This window comes from Ipomoea triloba, chromosome 9 (genome assembly GCF_003576645.1).
Source record: "Ipomoea triloba cultivar NCNSP0323 chromosome 9, ASM357664v1".
In the NCBI taxonomy this organism is placed as follows: domain Eukaryota; kingdom Viridiplantae; phylum Streptophyta; class Magnoliopsida; order Solanales; family Convolvulaceae; genus Ipomoea; species Ipomoea triloba.
Genome location: NC_044924.1, coordinates 20,326,313 through 20,338,104, shown reverse-complemented (window position 1 = coordinate 20,338,104; position 11,792 = coordinate 20,326,313). Strand labels below are relative to the sequence as shown.

Here is an 11,792-nt window from a genome sequence, read left to right as displayed (position 1 = left end):
AAGTTTTAGTGCAATCCTTCCAGGGAGTTTCTGGAAGAAGAGTGGACGTAGGCGGGTTGGCCGAACCACTTAAAAATCTCTCTTGCATTTACTTACTGCTTTTATCTCTCGCTAACCTCTCGATTGCACTACATATAAACGCACTTCTCGAACTAACTCAAACTCGTGCTAACTAAAAGGGGATAACATTTCCGCTGCGCATAAAACTTTGTATTCACCTCGTGAGGTATCAAACCTAAACATCCTAAGTTCAATACACACGAGAGGTCGAAAAGATTTGCAAAATCTTATACAAGTCTATTCACCCCCCCCCCCTCTAGACTTGTACCCCATCCCCTTGGGACCAACACATGATCCTCCTCAGAAGCCTCCTCATAAGCCTTGTGTCCCGTGAAAACATCCTTGCCGGAGAATCAAGAACACCGATGGCGAATTACGTATGGGTGCGGAAGGACGTCGGCAGGGGGGTCTTAGGGGAGGAAGAGTCACCCCAAGACCCTGCTTCTACAGTGGAAGTTCAACGAGGGTGTGGAGGGTGACAATGCTAGTGTTGTTGGGGAAGAGGCGGAGCATCGGCGGAACTGTCAACGGAAACATCGGGTTGCAGTTTCGGTCAGGAAGCTTGCCGACGGACTCTGGCGACCGCAATGACCAGAAGTGGCTAGTAGTGGAGCAGAAAAATTAGGGTTACACATGAAATTATCCTTTTACTCTTTTAGGGCTTTTCCATTTTCTACACTCTGAATTAAATGAATTCTTTCATTTCAGATTCCATTTTACTGCAAATCTTTTTCTTTTAACTCCCATTTATGCTTGTCTTTATTACACAAGTTCATTGGTTAGCCACTGAAGAAACTATTTGTTTTTGTGTTTTTTATAGAAAATGACGATTTTAGTCCATTAATTATACTCACTTCATAAATTATTATTATACATAAAATTTTTCGTTTAATTATGTGTAAAGAAGTAGTTTTAGTCCACCACTAGCAAATTATGTTAATATTAATAATGTATTTTAAATTTCTAAATTATTGATGGACACCTTAGTTATTTTTTATTTATATCATTTTGTATTAAATAATTAATTAATAGTTGAGATGACAAATATTTTTTTTGGCCATTAGATTGTAGCTAAAACTTAAAAATTATTTTGGTTAAATTTACTACGAAGTAAAAAAAATTGGACCCAAAAAACTTTTTCTCTCTCTGCGTCGAGAGTTTCCTCCCAGTTTTAGGGTTTTGGCTTTCTTGTATCCTTGTTCTTTTTTGCGTTGTCTTTTTGCGTTCATGGCACATTCGACTGAGCATCCAACAGCCCTGGCTGCCTCTTGTGAAGCGTTATCCATTGATGATGACGATGAAGGGGTTGTGGTGGAGGAGGTTGAAGAACTTATTCCTAAGCAGGTCGTGGACTATCGGTTTGCAGCAGTGGGTCGAGTGGTTTCTGATAGACCGTTAAAGTTCGTGATTTTTCGGGATGTGATGGCCACTGCTTGGCGTCCGGTAAAAGGCGTTCACTTTCGTGAGTTAGGTGGGAGAAGGATCCTATTCACTTTTTATCATGAGAGGGATATTTCGAGAGTTGTGAATGAAGGCCCTTGGACATATGATCAGAATCTGGTTTTACTACGTCGTCTGGAGAAGGATGTCGACCCTCAAACAATCGATTTGGAACTTTGTTCATTCTGGATTCAGGTCTATAATTTGCCGTCGGGCTTCATGTTTGAGAAAACTGCTAATGTGATTGGGAACCATGTGGGCACTTTTGAGTTCGCTGATGAGAGGAACTTTAAAGGGGAGCGGACATCTTTTATGCGTATTCGGACGCAGTTGCTTGTATCAAAACCTCTGAAAACAAAGATGAAGATGAGGAAAGCTGGGGGAGACTAGTTTTGGGTAGATTTGAGATACGAGCGTTTACCTTCGTTCTGTTTCTTTTGTGGGATTATAGGTCATGGGGAAAAATTCTGCCATCTGGCTTGTGATCCGGCGATGGAAGGGAAGGAAGTAGTGTTTGGTCCGTGGTTGAGGGCGGGAGGTCGGAAGTCGCCGGTCGTTCCGGCTAACCGGTGGTTGGTGTTGGATGAGGTGAAGCAGGGTGGGGCGTCGGTTTCAGCGACAGATACGGAGTGGAATGAGGACCAATTACGAAGTAATGATGGGCAATTAATGAGCATTCATAATCCTGACGTGCCTTTTTATTCTGGTATTAAGGATGTAACGGCTCATAATTCTGAAATAAAGACTGCCAGTAACGACAGTGATGGCATAGTTATTGTGGAACAAAAACGGCGAAGGGTGGGCAATAATGATGCTGTAAATGGGGAGAGTAGTGATTGGAGTAGTCCGATGTCAATTGAAAGTTAGAACTTAAACGTGTTTGATGAGGTGGGTCCTGGTCCCCAGGCCCACCGGGCCCAATGAGTTGCCTAAGTTGGAACTGTCGGGGGTTGGGTACATCTCTGACAGTTCATGTTTTGTTGGGTTTGGTGCGTCAAAAAAAACCCGACATTGCTTTTTTATCAGAAACATTATGTGGCAATAGGCGAATGGAGACTGTTCGAGTTACGTTGGGATATTCAAGTTGTTTTGTAGTTGAAGCAACTGGGAGAAGTGGGGGATTAGCGTTGCTTTGGAACGGAGGGATTGATGAGGAGGTTCTGGGGTATTCGAATCATTATATCGACACAAGGGTTGGGGTTGGTTCGGCTCCTAAGTGGCGTTTCACAAGTTTCTACGGCTGTCCGGAACGTCATAGGAGGAGGGAATCATGAGATTTGTTAAGGTACCTTTCTACTGTTAATTCTCTTCCTTGGATTCTCATGGGAGATTTTAACGATTTGTTATGGGATTGGGAGAAGTTTGGGAGAGTTCCTCATCCTAGGTGGTTGCTGCGGGGTTTTCAGGAGGCAGTTCGGGAAAGTGGACTGGAGGATTTTCGGTTTGAGGGCTGTCAATTCACCTGGGAGAGGGGTAGGGGGACTCCAAATTGGGTTCAGGAGAAACTAGATAGATTTCTGGTGTCAGGCGGGTGGAGGGATTTTTTTCCAAATGCGAAAGCTTGGTCTTTGGAGGGTAGTCATAGTGATCATCTTCCTTTATTTTTGGAATTGAACTTGATAGGGAGAAGGGGGTATAAGAGGCGTCCTAGATTTGAGAATGCATGGGGTATGAATCCTATGTGTAGGGCGGCTGTTGAGGAGGCTTGGATAGGGGCAGTGGGGGGTGATTTAGGGGAGAGGCTGGCAGATTGTGGTAAGCAGGTGTGGAAATGGGGTTGTAGGCACGTGAGAGGGGATGAGCGACAGCTGCAAAAGCTTAGAGATAGAATGGCAGAGCTTCGTACGGCAAGGGGGGATAGAGAGATTACTGAGTTTGGGAGGGTCCAGCGTGAGTATTTATCTCTTGCAAAAAATCAGAGTGATCGCTGGCGCCAGCGTGCGAAAGAGTTATGGTATACAAGTGGCGATAGTAATTCCCGTTTTTTCCATAATTCTATGAACATGAGGCGTAGAAAGAATACAATTCGGGGAGTGCGAGATGGGGTAGGACGGTGGATTACGGATGAGTATGGGATGGGAAAAGTCTTTGTGGATTACTTTGCTCACTTGTTTACGGCAAATGCTGGGGATGGGAGGGGGGTGTTGAGATGTGTGGAAATAAGGGTTTCGGAAGTTCAAAATGCGGGTTTATTAAGGGAGGTGACGAGTGAGGAGGTGAGGGGAGCTCTTTTCGCGATGCATCCAGACAAGTCTCCGGGTCCTGATGGCCTGTCTCTGGCTTTCTTTTAGTTGCATTGGGACATATTGGGAACGGAGGTAGTTTCTTTTTGTCAATCTTTCCTTGTTTCTGGTCATTTGCCTATTTCTTTGAGTGATACCCATATTGTGCTAATCCCAAAATTGAAAAATCCTGCGTTAATGTCTGATTTCCGCCCAATATCCTTGTGCAATGTGTTATATCGTATTCTTGCCAAAGTCCTTGCAAATAGGTTTCGTGCTGTCTTAGATTCTATTATCTCTCCCTCGCAAAGTGCTTTTATTCTCGGTCGGTCTATTATTGATAATGTCTTAATTGCTTATGAATCTGCCCATTCTTTGAATCGTAATTAGGGGAGTGGGGGTGGTTATGGGGCTTTAAAAGTAGATATGAGTAAAGCATATGATCGGGTTGAGTGGGAGTTTTTGGAAAAAGTACTTGTGAAAATGGGTTTTGATGGGAAATGGGTGGGACTCATGCGGACCTGTGTGTCGTCAGTTCGGTATTGGGTTTTGGTGGAAGGAAAAGAATGGGGTCCTATTGTTCCATCTAGGGGATTGAGACAAGGTGATCCTTTATCACCATGTTTGTTTATTGTGGTAGCGAAGTGTTTGAGTTCTATGTTGAGGGTGCAGGAGGAGGTGGGGGCTTTGCATGGAGTGCGGGTAGCTCGTATGGCTCCGACTGTCTCACATCTTTCTTTTGCTGACGATTGTCTTTTCTTCTTTCGAGCAAATAATTTAGAAGCTGGGGTGGTTAACGAAGTCTTAAAGGAATACGGGGAAGCGAGTGGGCAACAGGTAAATTTGGGAAAGACTTCTATTGTTTTTGGGAAAACTGTTGCTCGGGAGGATAAGGAGGCTGTTTGTGAAGTGTTGGGCATTCATGAACAGCAGGGTAGGGGCAAATACTTGGGGCTACCGAGGTTTGTGGGACGGAATAAGAGGGCTGTGTTAGGTTTTGTTCGGGATAGGGTTCGGGCTAGGATCTTGCATTGGGGGAACCGATTCTTATCAAGGGCTGGGAGGGAAGTTCTCTTGAAAACTGTTCTCCAGAGTATACCGAATTATGCAATGAATGTTTTTTGTTTACCAAAGAGGTTGTGTGGTGAGATTGAGAGACTTATGAATTCTTTTTGGTGGGGGTGTGAGAGGAGGGGTGGAAGGGGCATTCGTTGGGGTAACTGGAATGATTTGTGCAAGCCGAAGAAATATGGGGGTATGGGATTTAGGTCCGTGCGAGAGATGAATGTAGCTATGTTAGGGAAACAGGGTTGGAAGTTTATCAATGAACCAAATGCTTTGGTTACTAGAATTTTTAAAGCCCGTTATTTCCTAAAGTGCTCGTTTTTAGAAGCATCGGGGGGTTCAAATCCTTCATATGTATGGACTAGTATTAGGGAGTCGTAGAGTTTGCTTTGTAATGGCGTTAGGTGGAGAATTGGGAATGGGGAGGGGGTTCGAGTGTGGGGAGATCCATGGTTAAATGATGCAAACGACCCTTACATATCAACCCCTGAGCCTGAATATTTAAATCATCCTTGCGTTGCTTCTTTATTTTGTATAGGGACTAACCAGTGGGATTATGACCTCGTGAGGGACATGTTTAATCTGAGGGATGCTCAAAGAATTTTTAACGTGCCGATTCCGAAAACGCCTTGTGGGGATAAGCACTATTGGGTGTGGGAGACACATGGGTTTTATACAGTCAAAAGCAGGTATCGTTTTGCCACTAGTAGAAGGGTAAGGGGCAGGGTGAGAGCTTGGGCGGGTGTTTGGGGTCTCGATATTCCTCCGAAGATAAAGTATTTTTTTTGGGCTATGTGTACACATCGCTTGCCTACTAAGGATGCTTTGTCTATTAAACAGGTCGCATGTGATCCAATGTGCTTTTTTGTGGAATGGAACCCGAGTCAGCAGTTCATGTGTTTGCTAATTGCTCTTTTTCGAAGAACTGCTGGCGTGAGATTGATATGAGGTGGAGGCTGGGAATGGTTGAGTCTATGGATGAGTGGTTTGAGGAAATGTGGTCAGAATTGCCAAGAAAGGTGGTGGAACGTGTTGTTGTTGTCTGCTGGGCAATTTGGGAAGGGAGAAATGATCTAATTTGGAATATGCATGCAGTGGACCCACATACTTTGGTTTTACGTGCAAATTTGTTTCTGGCAAATTGGAGAATGGCAAGGGGTGGTGGCACTGTCTCTTCTCCGTCTTTGATTGTGCATGATGCTATCTGGAAGCCACCGCCGCCTCTTTATTTGAAAATAAATATTGATGTTGCGTTAGATGCTTGCCGAGGGTTGATGGGATTTGGTTGGGTGGTTCGTACTGTGGAAGGGGTGGTGGTGGGTATAGGTATGCAAAAGGTTTATGGTTTATACTCAGTACGTGAAGCAGAAGCTATGGGAGCGAGGGAGGCTTTGAGTTGGATTAAGAGGAAAGGTTGGGATCGTGTGGTGATCGAAACGGATGCTCAACTTGTAACTCATGCGGTGAAAGGAGGCTTCAATATCACTCCATTCGGTGGCATAATTGATGATATTCGTCTTCTACTTGAGAGTCTAGGGGATGTTAGCCTCCACTTTGTGAAGCGCAGCGCAAATGAGACGGCCCATGTTTTGGCGCAGAGAGCTTTATGTAATCAGGGTTTTGACCTGACTGAGTATTTTGATAGTATTCCTCGTTATATTTCATCAACTCTTTGTATGACTTTGAATTAATGAAAGTTTTTGTGTGTTTTTCAAAAAAAAAAAAAAAATTACTACGAAGTAAATATTACTACTGATTGAAATAAATATTACGAATGTTAAGTACTTTGTTGTTTTCATGTCGATAAGGTGGGGTGAGTCTTTAATCTATAAGCACTTTCAATTCATATGTCATTTTTATTTAAATAATAAAAAAATAACAGTGATTCTACAACAATTGCATTTTAGTTTTTCATTTGCAACAAAACATCACCAAAAAGAAAGAAAAAAAAAAGATTATTAAAAGATATTTAAAAAAATTGTTATAAAATAGTTTGCTCAAACAAAAAAAAATGTTAATATGAAAAATTGATATGAATATACATATTCTAATTCACAAATCAATGTATGTTATCTGAACATTCATTTTGCTTAAATGCTCTTAAAGAATCTATGTAAAAAATTAAAACATCTCTATTATAAAAAAGCCATAAGAAGAGCAGTTAATGCACTTTGGCCAAAATTCCCGCCCATACAAAACGGCGGCGTTTAGAAAGGGAAAATTTAGTGGAATCGGTGACATATTGTGATAGAGAAGTAGCAGCCACGGCTTTTGGTATCCAATGTTTGAGAATTGATATTTTGCATTCATTACATAGATTTATTCATTACATGGGAAAGGAAAGAGTATTAATTGCAGTCCTAGATGAATAGCCGCAAAAAGTTTGTTTAAAAAAACGAATCGATCGAATCGACGACAGCAATTAATACTATATGGGAATTAATATAGGTTCAGAACTCTTACAATGTACGCAGCACAATTAAAGCCTATATAATGCAGGTATAATTATCGTATACAGCAAACGATAACCCAGAAATTTCTTCAAAATTCACAGTTCTCTTCCCGAATGGGTACGTTCGTGCTCGCGGTTTATCAACCTTCAAGAAAAGAAGCGCTGTCAAGGTAGTGGTCGTCCGGCAAAACGTAGTGATGGAAAGGAAAAGTTCTTCTGAAATCAAGAGCAAGGAAAGGTTCTTTTGAAATCAAGAGCAAAGAAATTGTCTTAAATGATGAAGAGGTACATTTCCTTCTACATTATAATGTGTAAACAGCTAATTTTAAGTTTTTATATATATTGAAATAAAAAATAATGTTATTTTTTTGTGTGTAGGGCACTGTGGTACATGCTCATATTAATTTAAGATAATGCTCTTAAATTTCATGGTTTTCTAAATGATGAGGCAGATAGGATGTGATTTTATGAAGCAAGGTTTTGGTGTTCTGCTGTGATCACAAGGATAAAAACAGTGTTGTTTGACCACGAACATTGTTCATGCACTTTTTGGGATGAAACACTTTGAAACATTTGTTATTTATTTGGGAAAACAGAACTACCTGATGGCAGACTTTACAGACTGTAGCTCTGTGAGCTAAAAATCTGTTTTGGGCCTAATCACATGACTTTTGGCATAAACTCACTGTTTGTAGAATTGTTTTTTTTTTTTTTGCTTCTTGAGCTCTGTATCCACAAAGATCAAGCAAACTGCCTGTGACCTGATACCTTCTCTACAAAATGCAATTCTTCAGTACTTCTATGTATGCATATTGAATTGTTGTTCATGTGTTTGTGCATTGTTGAGTGTTATGATATAATTCTAATGTTTAACTTACTTTTATCTTATTTGTGTATACTCTCTTTTATACTTCTTTAATTAAAGCAAGCCTAATGAATTTTTAAATGAAAAATGGTACTATCTATATGAAGAAGACCATGTACCTGTCTGCAAATGGTTCCAGTGCAAGAAGAGCCGGTATCTATATGAGAGTTCCAGTGCAAGAAGAAGAGCTGTAACGATTTCTGGTATTGAGAGTTCCAATGATTGGTACTATGGCTCCTGCAGGTCTAACGGGTTGTAACAAAAAACTTGCTGTGTTAGTAGGATTGAATAAGTGTTCCAACTGTCTTAGGAGTTGGTTTATTGGGACTTAGGGATCAGGAAATGAGATAATGTTCTGACTTAAAGTGGCAGTACTGAAATTGGTTAATTGCTGGACAGTTTTCATTAAACATTGCAATGTGTATGTGATAGTATTGAGATGTTTAGGTTTTTGTAAGCTTTTGGAAACTAATATGATACATTTTAGGAAGAAATAGTATAAAAATTAATTTTCAAAAATGTTTTTCCAGTGTTTGGGAGTTTTATTTGCAGGAATGAATCATCTATGAAAGACAACCTCACACATAAAGCAGCATTGGATCTGCGACAAGTTTAAAAGGTGCTGCATTAATGAAGAAGAAAAGCAGAATGCAACATTGAAGACCCAAATTCAAGGGTACATAGTGCACATTATATGGAACTATGTTACAATTCAAATGAGAATGCAGCATGATAGACATATGTTAATCAGTAATCAATATGTAACCTAAAATAACTATAAATGTTCAAACAAAAGCATTGTGGTAAATCACTTACCTATCGTGATGTTCTCAGGATGGATACTGAGTTGAAAATAGTATGTTGTAGCAATTACATATATCAAATCCAACACCTGTGTAGAAAATAAAATCATTGTAAGTGATTGTAGATTTCCCACCGTAATCCTACATGTTTGAACTGTATGGAAAAAGTGTTAATCAAAATGATAGTGTAAAGTGTAACAATTACAATATGTACTTCTCACCATTATGTTAATCACCATATGCCAACAAAGTTGTGAGCTACGATGTAAGTGATAATCTGAAATGTACAGATTTTAGTTTAAAATTTGGATTTTAACGTAGCATTATAGATTTAATGCTCCGAGGATACCAAACAAACCAATCACCTATATTAAGCTTTGGAAGCAAGATAATTTTTACTAAGGGAGTGAAAGTCCAATGTAGACAAACTTGGCAATGAGCAAATGCAATGATGATGCAATTTAGTTTACTATAGCATTTGCAAAAAGAAAATATAAGAAATTGAAAGTGTAAGGCAATGCTATACAGCCTATGAGTAAGTATTAACAAAATTTTAACCAAACATGGAAGAGGAACAGTGTGAAGTAAGCTTACTTAAATATAAACATATATATGAGAATTTCAGAAAAGCCATCTAAGTAATCCTACCACAGATTATACAACAGTATTAAAGTTTGAAAAAAACTGTTAGTATCCCCATGGAAAAAAACTTATACATAAGAAATATAACCTATGTACATGATAAATAAATTATCTCCAGTTCATCTATAGAATCAATATTTGCTGGGATCACAACAACATTTATTAACCTGAAGAACTTTTAGTGTTCCAAGATGAGACTGGCCTATTGATATAAACTATTGGAGCAAGATACGTTTTTAAGTAACCAATTTGTAGTACTCTAGAGAAAGAAAATAAGTACCTCTATGTTATATCATGTACAAATCAACCTACGCATTAACAGTATTTCTTAAAAATAGCCTAGATGTAACCAATTTTGGTGTATTTCCTAAAACATAATGCAATTAAGGAAGACCTAACCACTGCTTACTATGAAGATGCTACGAAGATAAATTTGGGACTTTAAGGCAACTGAAATTCAAAACAATTGAATATTTACCTCCTAAATTAGGTAGAAACTCCATTTTTGTCTGTAAATCCAAGATTGAGACTACATCTGCCAGTCGTCTGTGTTAGGAATTCTCAGCAAGATAAGGAACGAATAAGAAAATAAACAAAGAAAACACATGCATGTCAAAATAATTTTTAAAAAACCCTAGATCTACGAAGTACAAATTACGAAGAAATATGGGTAAAGGCATACCTGTTTCTTCTGTATTTGATCTTCCAAGAGAACCCGATATTTGATCTTCCAAGATATGCGATACATCAACCCGTTATTGTCCATGGCCGGGGTGTAGATTACAGTGATTTTGAGGGATATAATTGCTGTGTTTGAGAAATGGAGGTATCGAGCTAGAGAGATAGAGGTATAGGAGTAGAGAGATGGAGGCAGGGAGTTCTGGAAGATGCAATACGCAGACTAGGCTTTCCATTTTTCTTTTTTCTTTTATATATAAAGTATTTGATGCATATACTGTTTAATGTTATACGTGTATGCGTGTGTATATATGGTGAAATTAAATATATAATGTATCTTATTTAATATTTTGTACATTTTGTGAATATAGTATGTAAAATAATGGTAAATAATACTCTGTATTTAGTAGCTTATTTAATATTTAATACATTTTGGAGTAAATACCCAAAATGGTCCCTCGACTATAGCATAATTCACAAATTGGTCCTCGACTTATGATTTTAACCAATAACATCCTTAACTTTCGATTTTTGACCCAATTTGGTCCTCCGTTAGTATGCCCATTTGTTGACTGTGAGATCTGAGGACAGAGTAGTAATTTCACAAGCTTCCCGCCATTGGACTTCACCTGTTCGCTAATTATAGGAGGGTGGCACGGTTCCCGCCACCGCCGCTTCGTAGAACATGGAGCTTATCTTCCCGTCGTCCCCTCCTTCATCATCGGCGGTAGCGACGACGAAGATGCGCTGCCGCTGCCGTGAAACCAGTGGTTCTGCGAAGACAAACCCAGCATATTAGCCAGCGGCGCCGCCATTTGTAGGAGCTCGTGAGCTAAGCCGCCGCCGCCGGCGAACTCGTTGGCGTTATTGGCGTCCAGCCAAAGCAGCAGCCGTGGCTTCTACCCATCGAGACCGAACTAATGATGATTCCCCGCCGCGTCCACACCCACCATCAGCTCGTTCTGCGGCGGCCGGAAAACGTGAGATCCGAATCCGGGATTCCCGTCGGACAGCAATTCGTTACGGAAGTTGAGATTCGGAACAGAAGTAGTAAACCTCGCACTCTCCTCCGCTAATGCATCACAAAACGCCCTATGTGTAATAAAGCTGTCTTTCCTATCAGACTGGACAGCATACTTCTTGGAGCACTTATCACACTTCCATTTCTTCTCCCCATGCTTTCTGCTGAAGTGTTTCTTGATCCCAGTGAGTTCCCCGAGAGCTCGAGACGGGTCATGGTGAACGCAGCTCTTCTCCGGGCATATATACACCTTCTTCTTGATCACCTCCTTGTTGTTCCTTTGCTTCAGCTTCCATGGCAGGTTGTGCCCTCTCCTATGAAGCTGCACGTTCTGGAAAGGGGGAGTTTTTGTAACAATCATTGTATTGTTTTTGTGAGTGAGTTTACACTTTGAAATGAAAATGGTAGCGGTGTAATTTAGACTGCAGAGCTTTAAGAGCTCTGCAGACCGCTGTTTCAATGCAGGATTGCAGCCACTCTGAATTACGAGGAGGAGCTGTGCAGCTAGCCCGGCCTCAACAGCAACGGAGGCACATCTTTCAGG

At 40.4% G+C, this 11,792-nt stretch overlaps 1 long non-coding RNA gene across 3 annotated transcripts; it reads right to left on the bottom strand.

Moving 5' to 3' along the window:
* Positions 1–7,056: 7,056 nt before the first annotated feature.
* LOC116028431 lies at positions 7,057–10,446 on the bottom strand. 3 transcript variants are annotated; one of them, XR_004100146.1, is made up of 6 exons: positions 10,232–10,446; positions 10,028–10,095; positions 9,129–9,184; positions 8,921–8,996; positions 8,224–8,341; positions 7,057–7,455 (listed from the first exon to the last, which is right to left on the bottom strand). It is a non-coding gene; the product is annotated as an uncharacterized LOC116028431 (long non-coding RNA). The 3 variants fall into 3 exon arrangements; XR_004100147.1 differs by having other exon boundaries at positions 8,224–8,349; positions 10,028–10,084; XR_004100145.1 differs by having other exon boundaries at positions 10,028–10,084.
* Between the last annotated feature and the right edge of the window lie 1,346 nt (positions 10,447–11,792).